A 14,678-nucleotide genomic window follows, 5' to 3' on the forward strand; every position below is an offset into this window, starting at 1 on the left:
CATCCGTTGTGAGCCAGCAAGATAGTAACCACGTTCCCATATTCTTTCATGTACACCATGAAAAATATGCCTGCGACATTGAATACTTGACTGAAGTGTCGAAATTAAAATTTCAATCACCTAAATTATAGAAGGTGTGTTTGTATCATTACATATGTAAATTTAGATTTAAATAGCAAATTGATTATGAAAACCTTTTTTGATCCTGTGAAACACATGCATAATTTTCCAGGCATGCATTTTACACGGGTTTTTAAGCTCCAAACCACTCATCCAAAGTGGCCTAACGTATCCATATCGATCAATTAGCTTTACAGAAACCTTGCAACATGCAGTTACAATTAGATTACCATGCGTCTAATAAGAAGAAAAACAACCATGGTCTCAGAATTTTAACTGATTCAGAACATAACAGGTCAGCGGCGGCCTACCATGGCGAGCAGCTCCTTGAGAACGGATGGACAACTGCTTCTCAAATGATCAAAGCCGCCAGCCGCCATGGCAGCCTTCAGATTACTACGAGACATGAGAAATTGGACGCATGCCTTCTTAAGCCCATGACACTTATACTCTTCCGCAAGTGCCAATGTCGCCACCACTGTACTTGTGTCAACACAGCGGCAAAGCATGTCTTCGCAAATCAGCTTGAGCCTGTCAAGACTCAAGACTATATCTGTCCGCCGCAGCGATCAAATGCCGTGCCATGTCCGTCATCGCACCCTCGTCTATCTCAGGCAGCGAGTCGGTGTAGATGTACGTAGTGGAGCAAGACCTTGAACATTTCTGCTTCCATGCCACAGACCTGTATGCCGCAGCTTGTTGTTGCTTCCGTTTCTCTCTCCATCATCAGACCAGCAGCAGAACCAATCTCCTGCAGAAGGACCGATGACCGTACGGCCAGTATGTACCTGTGCACGGCGAACGTCTCCCCGGCGACCTCGAACGTGAGGTCGGCCCCGACACCCCTGGAGAGGAGGCGGCCGAGGTGGTCGCCCATGTCTGGCGGCGGCACGGCGACCAGGCGCGAGGGCACGTCACGGTACGTCCTCGCAGCGGGGCTCCATGTAGACGGTGACGTCGCACCTGACCCTGAGGCGGTCGCCGCGCAGGTAGGTCGCCGCCGTCCGTGACTCGAGGAACTCTCTTCCTCTGTTTTAGATTAGATGAACAGAAAAGTTGCAGCACCACCTACGTCATGCTTCGAAGCCTGTTCGCCGCTCTCGGCTTGGCCGACAAGAAGCCGACGACCTCTTCTGCACCGGCCGGGGAGCAGAGCGCGTCGGCTCTCGTCGCCAAGTCCGCGGCCGGGTTGCACGTGCTCACGATCGACGGATACTCCAACGTCAAGGCAGTCGTCGGCACCGGCAAATGCGTCACGACCCGCCCGTTCACCGTCGGCGGCCACCGCTGGTACATCAAGTACTTCCCGAACGGCGAAGACCCGGACACCGCTGGCTACATCATCATCTACCTGATGCACGAGGAAGACGCCGCCGGCGCTGACGTGTCGGCGCGGTTCAGGTTCAGCCTGCTCGACCACGACGACCAGGACGCGGAGTCCGTGCCGTGGCAGGGTTTCCACAAAAGCGAGCTACACACGTGGAAGGCCGACGGGTCATCGGTATGGGATATCGCATGTTCAACCACAGGAGGAGCCAGCTAGAGGGCTCGGCGGCCTACCTTAGGGACGACTGCATCAAGGTCAGGTGCGACGTCGTCGTCTCCGCCAAGGAGATCATCAGCACCGCGGAGCGAGATGATGGCATGGCGGGGCTCGTCGACGTGCCGCCGCCGGACGTGGGCCTGGACATTCTGCAGCTCCTCATGGAGAGGGGTCGGACGTCTCCTTCGAAGTTACCGGCGAGACGTTCCGCGCGCATAGGTACATACTCGCTGCCCGGTCGCCGGTGTTCATGGCGGAGCTCTACGGCCCAATGAAGGAAACGACTGAAACTTGCGTACGGATTCACGACATGGAGGCAAGAGTGTTCAAACTCTTGCTGCATTTCGTCTACACGGACTGGCTGCCTGAGATGGACGAGGGTGTTGTCGTAGTCATGTCGCAGCATTTACTCGTCGCTGCAGATAGATATGGTCTCGAGAGGTTGAAGCTAAACTGCGAGCACAACCTTTGCTGCCGTATCAACGCAAGCACTGTGGCAACTACGTTGGCATTGGCTGAGCAGCATGGTTGCCAGGGCCTTAAGAAAGCATGCGTCCAAATTCTGAAGTCAAGTAGCAATTTGAAGGCTGCAATGGCGACCGATGGTTTTGAGCATTTGACGACCAGCTGTCCAAACGTTCTTGAGGAGCTGCTGGCCATGGTTGCTCCATGACCTCCCTAGAATAGCAATCTTTCTGAGACAAAGGGTGGCTCAACATGGAGGAAAACTTAGGTAGGTAGAAGAATTCAAGATGAGTTATATTTTGCAATTCCTTCTCTCTTTTATAGTGTAGACTACGCAAATTTGTAAGATGGTCAATTATAGAAATGTTTGACATACAACAAGATAGACTGACAATCTTTGGAAGTATTTATCCTGATACAAAATCATTGCGAGGCAAATTTTACGTTGTAACCGTGGTGTAAAATTGTACATTTAATGATTATTTAAAGCTTAGAGCATATGTTAGCATTCAAACTTGACTATATATACAATTTTCCGGTACCTGGTTACATGAAACATAGTGATAGATGATCAATCTTACGGCCGAGCTCATGTATGTCTGTTTAGATTTTGGCTTTTGCCAAACAACTGATAAGCTATAGATGACATGGCACCTAGTCGATTTTGACATTTAGCTATCAATTTCATTGGATTACATGGTCAGTGTGTAGCAAAGACAATTTCCACTATGTACAAGGAAAAAGTGTCGTTTTCTATTGGAATTTTTTTTATACATGAGGAATGAAATGCATGATCACTACACCTTTACACATGTTATAGCCTTAGCCACAGCATAAATGTTCCACTTTATAAACATGATGAATATGTAAAGTTATGACTTGCTCATGTGTATCAAAGCCTTTATCGACGGACCTTGTTGTAGCATTGTACTCATGGTTAAAGCTTGCATGGTAGTTAGGTGAGAAGTTATTCAACAATGAATGAACAAATGCTACAAGATCGAGACTAAATGAAATCCCAGTATGTACATATGCATGCACACAGATCGAATGTACAAATTAGAATGCTTATAACCAAACATGGCAATTGCCAGACACTCCCTGTGTTCTTGATTACAATTTACTTTATTATTGTCTAAGCCCAATATTTTATAACATTGACAAAGTTTAGATAAACTTTGACGACCAAATAGCACTGTCAAGACATCAGTCATAAATAATTAAACGGAACAAACTTGATGTTCAAAAAATTTGATAGATTTTCTAGGAAGTACGTTCAAAAAATTTACGAAGGAATTGCACGAGTCTATATAATTTGTGTCATGGGTGCTCATATAGTTGTGATAAGATATTCCTTCCGTTTTTGTATGACATGTGAGTGTACGCTACGTTGGTTCTAGTTAGTAATGAACTTCTTAATTTTTAGATTTAACATTTCAGAGCATGGCCTTTGTCACATGGTACACATAGAAGGAAATTGCAATCCATTGGACTAGCTAGGAGTCAGAATGGCACTCTAGGTGGGTTCTCTCTACAAAACTGTAGGATGGTGGTGGCCAGTTGGTACTTCAATCTTGGGGCTTTACTTTTGGATTTAGATAGCCCAAATCAAAATATTATTTTAGTGGGTGTGGTGTCCATGGGCAAGGATTCCATCTTTGATAATGCTACCTAGCAAAAAAGTGAGCTAGCGTGTTGAGTAGTCAATTCCACGCAAGTGTGGTGTCCCTCAACAAAATTTTGTTTAATTTATTCATGGGATGATAATTTAAACTTCATATTCATCATAAATTTTTTTGGCCAAGAAGTTTTGTACTTCGTCGCTACCATCATTGAAATTGTTACCCATAGGATCTAGCTGATTTAGTGACCCTGGTGTTGTTAAGTTCATGGGCTACAAAGATTTCCTTTTATGTCTACAGTATTATGGTGGCATGCACAATTTGGATTCTAGTTAAAATAATATGCACCGAATATTTACTAAAAACAATAATTAAGAGGTAAGACTTGCATTAACAACTTTGGACCCACATATATTACTCGTGAACTTATATTATGTTTTGCTTGGTATACGTGCACCTGATTTGACTGGCCATGGTCAAAGCATATGTGCCCCTTACTTTCTCCAAAGAACATATCATATATGCAAGTATTCAACTGCAAGCGCGTACAGTCGCATCAATCTTATAAACACACACGGACACACCCAAACGAGAACATTCAAGAGGTCAGGCTGGCACATCTTTTGATTGATGAAGTGATGTGTTATTGTCTAGGTATTAACCAAGCATGTGTCTTTAATTTTGATTTGATGTTTTCAATTGTATATACAAAGAACACAGTTAAAAACTAGACTAAGATAAATCTCAATCAATATATTGATTATTTCGGGGAAGTTGTCCATGCCAGTATGAGAGCTTTGTTACCAAGTACAACTCATATGTAATCTAGAAGATGGCACCTCCAACGATGGGTTGCTGCCATGAAAAGGCAGGGTTCATCAAAGATATCTGGTTGCATGGCAATGATTGTTGCTGCTGCAGGAAGGCGGCAGCCAATGGTTTAGCAACTGCCAGTGGGTTAACTTTGCAAGTATGCGGCGGTGTTCGCCACAGCCAGTTGGTTGAATGGAAGCCGCTGTTGCTATTGCTGTTGCAAGTAGAGGGCAGGGTTCGCCATGGCTAGTTGACTGAGCGCTGGTAGCATTTGTTGCAGTAGCTGTTGTTGTAGGTATGTAGCGGCATTGGCCATAGCCCGTGGGTTGGATACAAGTAGATGTTGTTGCTGCAGGTAGGTGGCAGGGTTCGCCACGGCTAGTTGTCTGAGTACTGACATTGCAGCTGTTGCTGCTGGTATGCAGCAGTGTTAGCCAGAGCAAGTGGGTTGGATGCAAGCAGCTGTTGTTGCAAGTAGGCGGCAGGGTTCGCCATGGCTAGTTGACTGAGTGCTAGCAGGAACTGTTGTCGCTGCTGCGCTGCGATGGTCTGTACGGTTAGATGGGCCGAGGACTGTTGTTGCAATTGGGCAATTGGTTGTTGTAAGTTGCTCGCCGCAAGCACCTGCTGTAGCCTCTAGGCCTGCACAGCTGGGTGTTCGAACCCCAAAGGAGTAACTGGTGGAAGAAACTGTGGAATAATAGCATTAGGAGCAAGTGAGCACTGTGGAATAATGACCGTAGTTGTAGCGCTCACTGAAAGAGCAAGGAGTGCAAGGAGGGCTAATATCTTGGTAGCCATTGTTGCGAGGACGTTGCTAGTTCGTTTCACTTGGTATGTTTATGATTGCTCTCAATGTTATGGGCGATGGATTAACTACTGATTTGGTGCCTATTTATACAAGTGAGAGCTCGTGTATATCTTTTTAGATTTTGGCTTTTGCCAAACAATAGATAAGCTACAGATGACATGGCACCTAGTCGATTTCGACATTTAGCTACCAATTTCATTGTATTATATGATCTGTGTAGGAAATACAATTTCCACTACGTACAAGAAAAAAGTGTCTTTTCTATTGAATTTTTTTTGATACATGAGGAATGACATGCACGATCACTTCACCTTTACACATGTTACAATCTCAGCCACATCATAAATTTTCCACTTTATAGACATGATGAGTATGTATAGTTATGACTTGCTCTTGTGTATCAAAGCCTTTATCAACGGACTTTGTTGTAGTATTGTACTCATGGTTAAAGCTTGGACCATAGTTAGGTGAGAAGTTGTTTAGTAATGAATGAACAAATGTTACAAGATGGAGACTAATCGAAATCCTAGTATGTACAGATGCATGCATGCACACACATAGAATGTACACAATAAGAATGCTTATAGCTAAACATGGCAATTGCTACGCACTCCCTGTGTTCTTGATTACAATTTACTTTTGTATTGTCTAAACCCAATATTGTATAACTTTGACAAAAGTTTTAAATAAACTTTGACGAGAAAATAGCACTATCAAGACATTTGTCATAAATAATTCAAGAAAACAATCTTGGTGTTCACGCGGATGGGCAGGCGTGGTAGCGCGAGCGGGTGCCCCCTCGGCCTGCGGCGTGGTGGGGCACGGGTGGGTCCTTGACGCGGTGCCAGCTTTGCTCAGTCGGCTAGGTTCCGCTGCTTCGGAATGTTGATGCGGCAGCGCTGTGCCCTTGCTCGACGAATAAACGGTGGAGTAGCACACGGAAGGGCAGAAATGAATGGATGATGCCATGACGACGACTTTACTTTGAAATGTGTGCAAATTTTTGATGGAGTACTGGAGCAGATGCCATAATCTTTAGAGACACTCTGTTTTTCAAAGGGATTGTAATTCTAGCTGCCTCTAAAGTTTGTTCTAAATGGCTTAGGTAAGGGCTGTGACCCTTTAGTAAGGTCTCATTTGGCATGTCTTCTCTACCGGCTTCAGGAGCCGTTTTCTGTCAAACGGGGTAAAATAAAATGTTTCACTGGTGAAGCCCTTTAAAACTTGTATTAGGTACCACGCAAAGAAGTTAATTTTTAAGTAGGACTACCTCTAGTATTAGATACCACGCAAAGAACATAATTATTTTGCATATAAAGTAGGCCAGTGATAAGCTTTTTATCAAAATTACAATGTTGGAGGACATCATGTGATTCTTTATTTAAAATAGTGTAGTTGTCCAATTATACATTTATAGTTCTTAGATTTTTTGAATTTTCTGATTTTTTTTTTCAAATGACCTCGGATTAGGTCACACCCTATGTTAGATTTGTATTGGTCGACGAGATCTATAACTTTATATTTAATTTTTTTATTTTTTAAACTGACAATTCAAATTTTATTCGGAGAAATGAAAATGAGAATGTCATTCGCGTGTGGATTGGAATCGGATCGTAATTTCTCTATTGAGGGAGTTATTAAGATATACAACGCCGGAGTACGAATCGGTTTCGATCGGCGCCTCAACATAATCAGCATCCGTGTCGGGTTATACTGTTGAATTCCTATTTGGTCGCACGTTGCCATCGATCTAAACCTCTCGCCCTTGCTGGTCTCGCCGTCGTTCAGAGCAGCGTGATTCTCTCGTCGGTGTCCACGGCAAGCGGTACAACGGTACGTATGCCGATCTCCTCCGCACTTGCCGTCGGGAGCGGCACTGCTGGAACGCGCACACCTCGCTGCACGCCGCGGGAACGTGCGCAGGCACCGACCCAAGCCCGGTCTTGACTTCGCCGCACCCTTGCAAGCCGCTAGGGCAAGGCAGGAGCACCCGCCGGCACCTTGCACCGGCCTTCTGACACGCGTGCACGGTGCACACACACAAGCACGGCAGTGGCTTGGCCACTATTTTGCCGCTCACGCACGAACAGACACTACCGGAAACGTTAAATTTGCCGAGTGTTTTTGTGTTTGCCGAGCGTTTTTTCTCGGGCACTCGGCAAATAAGTTCTTTACCGAGTGCTGCCATAAAAACACTCGAAAAAAAACACTCGGTAAACAGGTGGTTTGCAAGGTGTCAAAAAAAAACACTCGGCAAAGATGGTTTTTTTTACACTCGGTAAAGTAAAAAATATTTTTTTCTAGGAAAGAAAGAGAAGAAAAAAAATGAAATAAAAAATCTTTGCCGAGTGCCCAGATCTAGGACACTCGGCAAAGTAAAAAATATTTTTTCTGGGAAAGAAAGAGAAGAAAAAAAATGAAAAAAAACTTTGCCGAGTGCCCAGATCTAGGACATTCGGCAAAGTAAAAAATATTTTTTTCTAGGAAAGAAAGAGAAGAAAAAAATGAAAAAAAAATCTTTGCCGAGTGTCCAGATCTAGGACACTCGGCAAAGTAAAAAAATATTTTTTCCTGGGAAAGAAAGAGAAGAAAAAAAATGAAAAAAAATCTTTGCCGAGTGAATAGATCTAGGACACTCGGCAAAGTAAAAAATATTTTTTTTTGGGAAGGAAAGAGAAGAAAAAAATAAAAAAAAAAATCTTTGTCGAGTGCCCAGATCTAGGATACTCGGCAAAGTTAAAAAATATTTTTTTCTAGGAAAGATAGAGAAGAAAAAAAATAAAAAAAAATCTTTGCCGAGTGCCCAGATGTGGGACACTCGGCAAACGAAAAAAAAAATCCTTTTTTAACCCCCAACGCCGCGGGCTCCCCTTCTCCGCGCACGGGCACGCGCCGCTCCCTCCCCACGCACCTCCCTCGCGCCGCCCCCTTCTCCCTCTCGGCCCCGACGTGGCCCCGCCCTCCCCTCCTCCCTCTACGGCGCTGGCGCGGCCTGCCCTCCCCTCCTCCCTCACCGGCGCGGCCCGCCCTCCCCTCCTCCCTCGCCGGCGCACCTCATTCCCTCCTCCACCGCCTCCATCAGATTCGGCCCCGCTGTGGGCGGATCCGACGACGGTGGCGCACAGGGAAGCCGGATCCGGCCCCGGTGCGGCTGCCCCCTCCTCTCCCTCCTCTCTCTTTCACGACGGCGGATCCGGCGTGGCCGCCCCCTCCTCTCCCTCTCTTCCCACCACCGGCGCCCCTCCCCCTCCTCTCCCTCCTCTCTCTTCCCTAGCGGCGAATCCGGCACGACCACCCCCTCCTCTCTCTTCCCCGGCCGCCCCCTCCTCTACCTCTCTTCCCTCGATCCGGCGGCCGCGCCCTCCTCTCCCACTCTTCCCCGGCGTGGCGGGTGGTGGCGTGGTGGTGGTGGCGTGGTGGTGGTGGGCGGCGGTGGCGTGGTGGTGGTGGCCGGTGGTGGCTCGTGGCCGCCGGATCCGGGTTGCTTTTTTTGTGGCTTTTTTTTGTGGTGGCTTTTTTTTATTTTTTGAAAAAAATGTTTGCCAAGTATATTTTGGGCACTCGCGCGAGGTCTTTGTCGAGTTTGTGGATAGACCACCCGTAAGGGGTGGGTCTATTGCTCTGAGGGCACACGGATTGGTGGAAGGTGCTCGCTCTGGCCAATCTAAGGACTAATGTAAGTTGCAGCCATAAATCACGGCTTACTTTCGTGCACACCACATGTCAACGGGGAAGGGGCCCGTTGCCCAAAGTAGTGCAGGCGACCATCAATCTCTGTGGGAGTGAGTAGGCACGCGGTCTGTGGCCCTGTGCAACTAGTGTCAGGAGGGCGTGGGTTACTCCGTGACACCTCGATGACATGACCCCAGCTTATATAGTGGCGTCTATATATCTTGGCTCCGGCTGGTGGACATGACTGGTGTTAGTCAGCCTAGTTTGCGGTGGCGGTGTTCGTCGCTGATGACGACCCCAGAGGTACGGCCGCCAGTGGCGCACCGCTTGCACCAAACCAATCAATTCGCGCTCATACGCCGCCAGCTTCAAGTGACAAGCCGTGAAGGGACGGCTGAAGAAAGCAAGGGGGCCGGCGCCCTAATGCAGGACGGCACCAAACCCCACGCCCGAAGCATCGCAGTCCACCATGAACAACTGGTCGAAATCCGGCATTTGGAGGACCGGTCCGGTAGTGAGGGCTCGCTGGAGTGCCTGGAACGCCTCCGCCGCCTCAGCGTCCCACACAAACGTGTCTCGCCGCAAGAGACGCGTAAGCGGGGCAGCGATGAGGCCGAAGTCCTAGATGAATTTCCGGTAGTAGCCGGCGAGGCCCAGGAACCCCCGGAGGGCCCGGGCGCCATGCGGAGGGGGCCACACTACGACGGCAGCCACCTTGTCGGCGTCCATAGCGACGCCCGCCGTAGAGATGACGTGGCCAAGGTAGGCCACCGACGTCGCGCCGAAGGAGCACTTCGAGCGTCTGAGGTGCAGGCGGTGAGCACGCAGCGCGTTGAGGACGATGGCGATGTGCTGCAGATGCTCCGCCCACGATGAGCTGTAGATCAGAATGTCATCAAAGAAGACGAGCACAAACCTTCGTAGGAGCGGTCGGAGGACGTCATTCATGAGGGCCTGGAATGTCGCCGGAGCATTGGAGAGGCCAAAGGGCATCACCAGGAACTCGTAGTGCCCGTGGTGGGTGCGGAACGCCGTCTTGGCGATGTCGTCCGGGTGCATGCGCACCTGGTGGTAGCCCGAGCGTAGATCGAGCTTAGTGAAGAATTGAGCCCCATGGAGCTCGTCAAGCAGCTCGTCCACCACCGGGATCGGGAACTTGTCCTTGGACGTCTTGGCGTTGAGGGCGCGATAGTCGATGCAGAAACGCCATGAATTGTCCACCTTGCGGACCAGCAGCACCGGGGCTGAAAACGGCGACGTGCTGGGCCGAATAATCCCCTGAGCCAGCATATCGCGACACTGGCACTCCAGCTCATCCTTCTGGAGGTGTGGGTACCAGTACGGGCGCACTGCCATAGGCGTCGTCCCCGACAGGAGATGGATGCGGTGGTCGTATGAGCGAGGAGGCGGAAGGCCCTGAGGCTCGGCGAAGATGGCGGCGTGCTGCTGTAGGAGGCGGTCCAGCAGGGGCTGCTCAGAAACAGCCATCGCTGCCGCAGTGGGCGCCTGCGACGCCGCGTCGGTGGCGCCACCCTCACCGCGCCAGAAGATGCGCCTGCCCTGGCACCAGAACGATAGCGTCATCGCCTCGAAGTCCCACAGGAGAGGACCCAAGGTCTTTAGGAAGTCGACGCCGAGGATGAAGTCGAAGCACCCCAAGTCAAGGCCGACACATGTGATGGCGAAGGACTGGGACCCGACGACGAGGGGTACGTTGCGCGCGATGCCCACACACGGAAGTCGATCTCCGTTGGCGACGGTTACGCGGAGCTGAGCACCCCCCGAGGCACAAAGACCCAGGCGGCGCATGGTGGCACTCTGAAGGTAGTTGTGGGTGGAGCCGGTGTCAAGAAGCGCTAGCAAGCGCACGCCCTTGATGGAGACCGGCAGCAGCATAGTGTTTGCCATGCGGATGCTGCAGGTTCGGCGGCCTGTTCCTCCTCCGCCGGATGAGGCTCATCAGCCGCCGCGTCGGCTGCCAGGAGGTCCTCGTCAATGTAATCATCAGCCTCCAAGTAGAAGAGCCGCGGACACACATGGCCATGGATGTAGGGTTCGTCACAGTTGAAGCAAAGGCCCTGCCGGCGACGTTCAGCCATCTCCGCCGGGGAGAGACGACGGAAAGGGCGAGCGCCAGCCGCGGGCGCCTGCTGGGCGTTGGGCGCGGCCTGCGCGGCAGCCTCGGCCTGCCCGTGGCCTCCGCCAGGGGCGCGCGGCGGTGGCAGCAGCCCCTGCCGCTGCTGCGGCCGTGGTCCCCGGGGAGGGACCGGAGGAGCGACCGCCGCGGCGCGACGTTCAAATGCCCAGGTGAGGTACATAGCCGTCTGGAGATTCTGCGGATCGTGGAGCTCAACATCCACCTTGATGTGCTCAGGGAGACCACCCATGAACAGCTCCGCCTTCTGAGGTCCGGAGATGTTCCGAGAGTGGCAGAGTACCGCGTTGAAGCGCTGCGAGTACTCCTGAACCGTCGACAGGAAGGGCAGCCACGCCAGCTCGGAGATACAAGTATTCCGCACGGCTGGCCCGAACTGGAGGTTGCACAGGGACCTGAAGCGATCCCACGGCGGCATGCCCTCATCTTGTTCTAGGGAGTAATAACACGTCTGTGTTGCGCCCTTAAGATGGTAGGACGCGAGCCACGTCCTGTCGGACGCCAAGGTGCGCTGCCCGCGAAAAAACTGCTCACACTGATTGAGCCAGTTCAGCGGGTCCTCAGAGCCGTCATATGTGGCGAACTCTAGCTTGTAGAACTTCGGCGGTAGCCGATCGGACACGGCGTCAGCACCGACTGCGGCCGCAGCTGCCACTGCTGCGTCGGCCGAGGCAGACACCCCGGCGTCGGTCGCTGCCAGGGACGCCTCCAGGATGAGAGTGCCGTCCATGCCGCCGTAGAGGACGCCAGAGGCCGACGGGGCGGCGTGGAACGCCGGCGCAGCTGTGCTGGCCGAGTATGGAAGGGACGGCTGCGGCGTCGTGGACGTATAGATCGAGGCCGACGTGGCCATCGCCCACGTCGGGATCGGGGATGGCGAGCGAGGGAATTGGATTTGGTGGATGGGAACAGATGACGTGCGGGGTGGGGGGTGGTGGGACGACGGCGGCGGCATGCCATACGGATACGTGATTGCAAGGGTGGGCATTGGCGCGGCCAGGGACGGGGGTGGCGGCGGCATGGGGAAAAGGTGCGGAAGCGGCAGCTGTGGTGGTGATTGCTGGGCATGGAGGAGTTCCTGGAGGACGCCCTGCACCTCCTCCATGGAGGCCTGCATGGCCGCCATGTTCTGGCTCAGCCCGGCAATGGCCACCGAGGTCTGTTCCTGGGACAGGAGGACGATGGGAGCGCTCGTGCCCGCTGAGTGGGCGACGATTGCCCCAGAGGTCATGGGGCAGCGAGCGAGGTGGAGGGCGGCGGCGATGATGGGCGCGGCGGCGCGGATAGTAGAGGAAGCGAGGCCGAGGGCTAGGGACCTGACAGCTCTGATACCAGGTTGATAGGATTTCGGATCCTACCGGCGATTGGACGGAGGTTGTAAGGATGAGAGATCTGGAATCGAGGCTTAAACCACGATGGATCACGGCAGGGCACCGTGATCTCGCGAAGGGAGATGTGGCGGTGCTACAGTGCCGTGGTACTGTTCACGGGAGAGAGAAGGCGGCTAGGGTTTCTCCCGGCTCCCTGAGGAAGCCGGAAACAATAATATGTTTCTGCTTACCAAAATAGTCCCTGATCATAAGTATTTATCTCGTCTATTGAAATATGAAAATAGCCCCCTGATTCTATAGAAATTATCTAGACTTAGCCACTAATACCCTTTCGCCGGCCATAATGCACGCCGGTCATAACACTTTGGAAGTGCATGTTTTTGTCCAACGCTTTCAAAGAGTGCCACCTCTGTTCCCTGAAGCAGAACCGGGGGCACGTGCTACCAAGCCTGTCGATCAGCCTCCGCGGGGATCTGTGGGTGCTTGCCATGTATGTACGTGAATCCCCCCTAATTTCTTGAGACAAGGCACCGCTCTCTTCACCGAGTGGCCATCAGCATGTTCGTTTCGGCTTATTCAGTCGTATCTGGCTTATAATCCACGGCTTGAATAGTATTTTGCTCTCACACCAAACCAGACAACAGTAATTTCAGCCATGGCTTATAAGCCAATTCAGTCAAAATGAACAGACTGCATATACCCTAGTAACTTGCCTGAAGGTACGCTGAAAGTGCACTTCTCCAGATTGAGCTTCATGTGGATTCTTCGGAGATTATCAAAAGTCTCCAAATGGATTCCCCCAAGACTGCCCACCAGAAGACGTAGGCTCACGAAGTGCCCTACTTGCATTTTTGATCGAATCGTGGCCAAGTGACCGGCGATCTGGGTTGCCTTACTCCGACAACTACGCTCGGGGGCTCAGATTCAAGGACGAAAGACCAAGTTGATCATTGTCTTTGGGAGGTTACTCCACTGCATCCTTGAGGATGTCTACAAGATCCTATAGTCGACTCTGGGTAGTCGGCTTTAGTCTTGGGAGCCGTGGGATATATATCTTCAGCGGATCACTACTAGAGAACAGACTTTAGAACGATGTCCCAATTTGGCATTAGCCTCGGCATTTTTTGCCCCCGGGACTAAAGGTTTTTGCCCAACGGTCGTCTGCGGGCAAGGATCTTTAGTCTCGGCTGGTATTTCCAACCGGGACTAAAGGTAACCTTTAGTCCCGGTTGGTAATACCAGCCGGGACTAAAGCTTTTAGTCCTAGTTTAGGTGATGCCCCGGGAATAAAGATTAATCTTTAGTTCCGATTTGGCCTCCTAACCGGGACTAATTATCCCGTCCTATAGACCAGCTCATTTTTTTTCTCCCCGAGCCTGAGCCATTCCATTCAAACTCACCGCCTCTGTTCTTCAGCTTGCTTTCTTGCTCTCTCCCCCTCCATTAGTGTTGCTCTTCGATTTTGGAGGTAACAAACTTAATCCTCTTATGTTTTATCAGTAACTTATTTCATTTTGCGATGTAGATGCATGTGTAACTTTATATGTTGGACTTTATTATGATTTTATGTCATTTTTAGCTCAAAATCACATGATGATTTGCATATATGTTTAGATAAACAAAAGTTAAATCAGTTCATCAAAATCACTTGATAGTTTAGTATTGCTAGTATATGTAGTACATTTCATGGTTTAGTTAGATAAATAAATATTTTTATTTTTTTAATATATTACTTTAGAACTGAGAAATTTACAATAGTTTGCAAAAACAAGTATAGAAAGTAACTTGATATGGTGGATTTGATTATGATTTCTATGTCATTTTTAGCTCAAAATCACATGATGATTTACAATAGTAAAATCACTAGATAGTTTGGTATTTTACTATTATACATAGTACATATTTCATGGTTTAGTTAGATAAATAAATAATTTTAGTTTTGTTTAAATATATTATTTTAGAAAATGTGAAATTTACACTAGTTTGCAAAAATAAGTATAGAAAGTAGATGATAACTGGTACCGGATCCTCGGCCTCTCGTTCGGTTGCGAAACGACAGAGGCCAGAACTTCCTCTCATTATCTGCGGCAAGTGTAAGCAAAAGATTGTGATGGAGTACCGAGTCAAGAGACAGGGACCCAACAAG

The 14,678-nt window shown here is 49.8% G+C and overlaps 2 pseudogenes; one reads left to right on the plus strand and one right to left on the minus strand.

Annotated features, from left to right (window-relative positions):
• The first annotated feature begins 995 nt into the window (after nt 1-995).
• Nucleotides 996-2,336, plus strand: LOC136489404 (BTB/POZ and MATH domain-containing protein 2-like; annotated as a pseudogene).
• Nucleotides 2,337-4,575: 2,239 nt separating this feature from the next.
• LOC136485479 (22 kDa alpha-zein 8-like) lies at nt 4,576-5,364 on the minus strand (annotated as a pseudogene).
• Nucleotides 5,365-14,678: the final 9,314 nt, after the last annotated feature.

Source organism: Miscanthus floridulus, chromosome 10 (genome assembly GCF_019320115.1).
Source record: "Miscanthus floridulus cultivar M001 chromosome 10, ASM1932011v1, whole genome shotgun sequence".
Lineage (NCBI taxonomy): Eukaryota > Viridiplantae > Streptophyta > Magnoliopsida > Poales > Poaceae > Miscanthus > Miscanthus floridulus.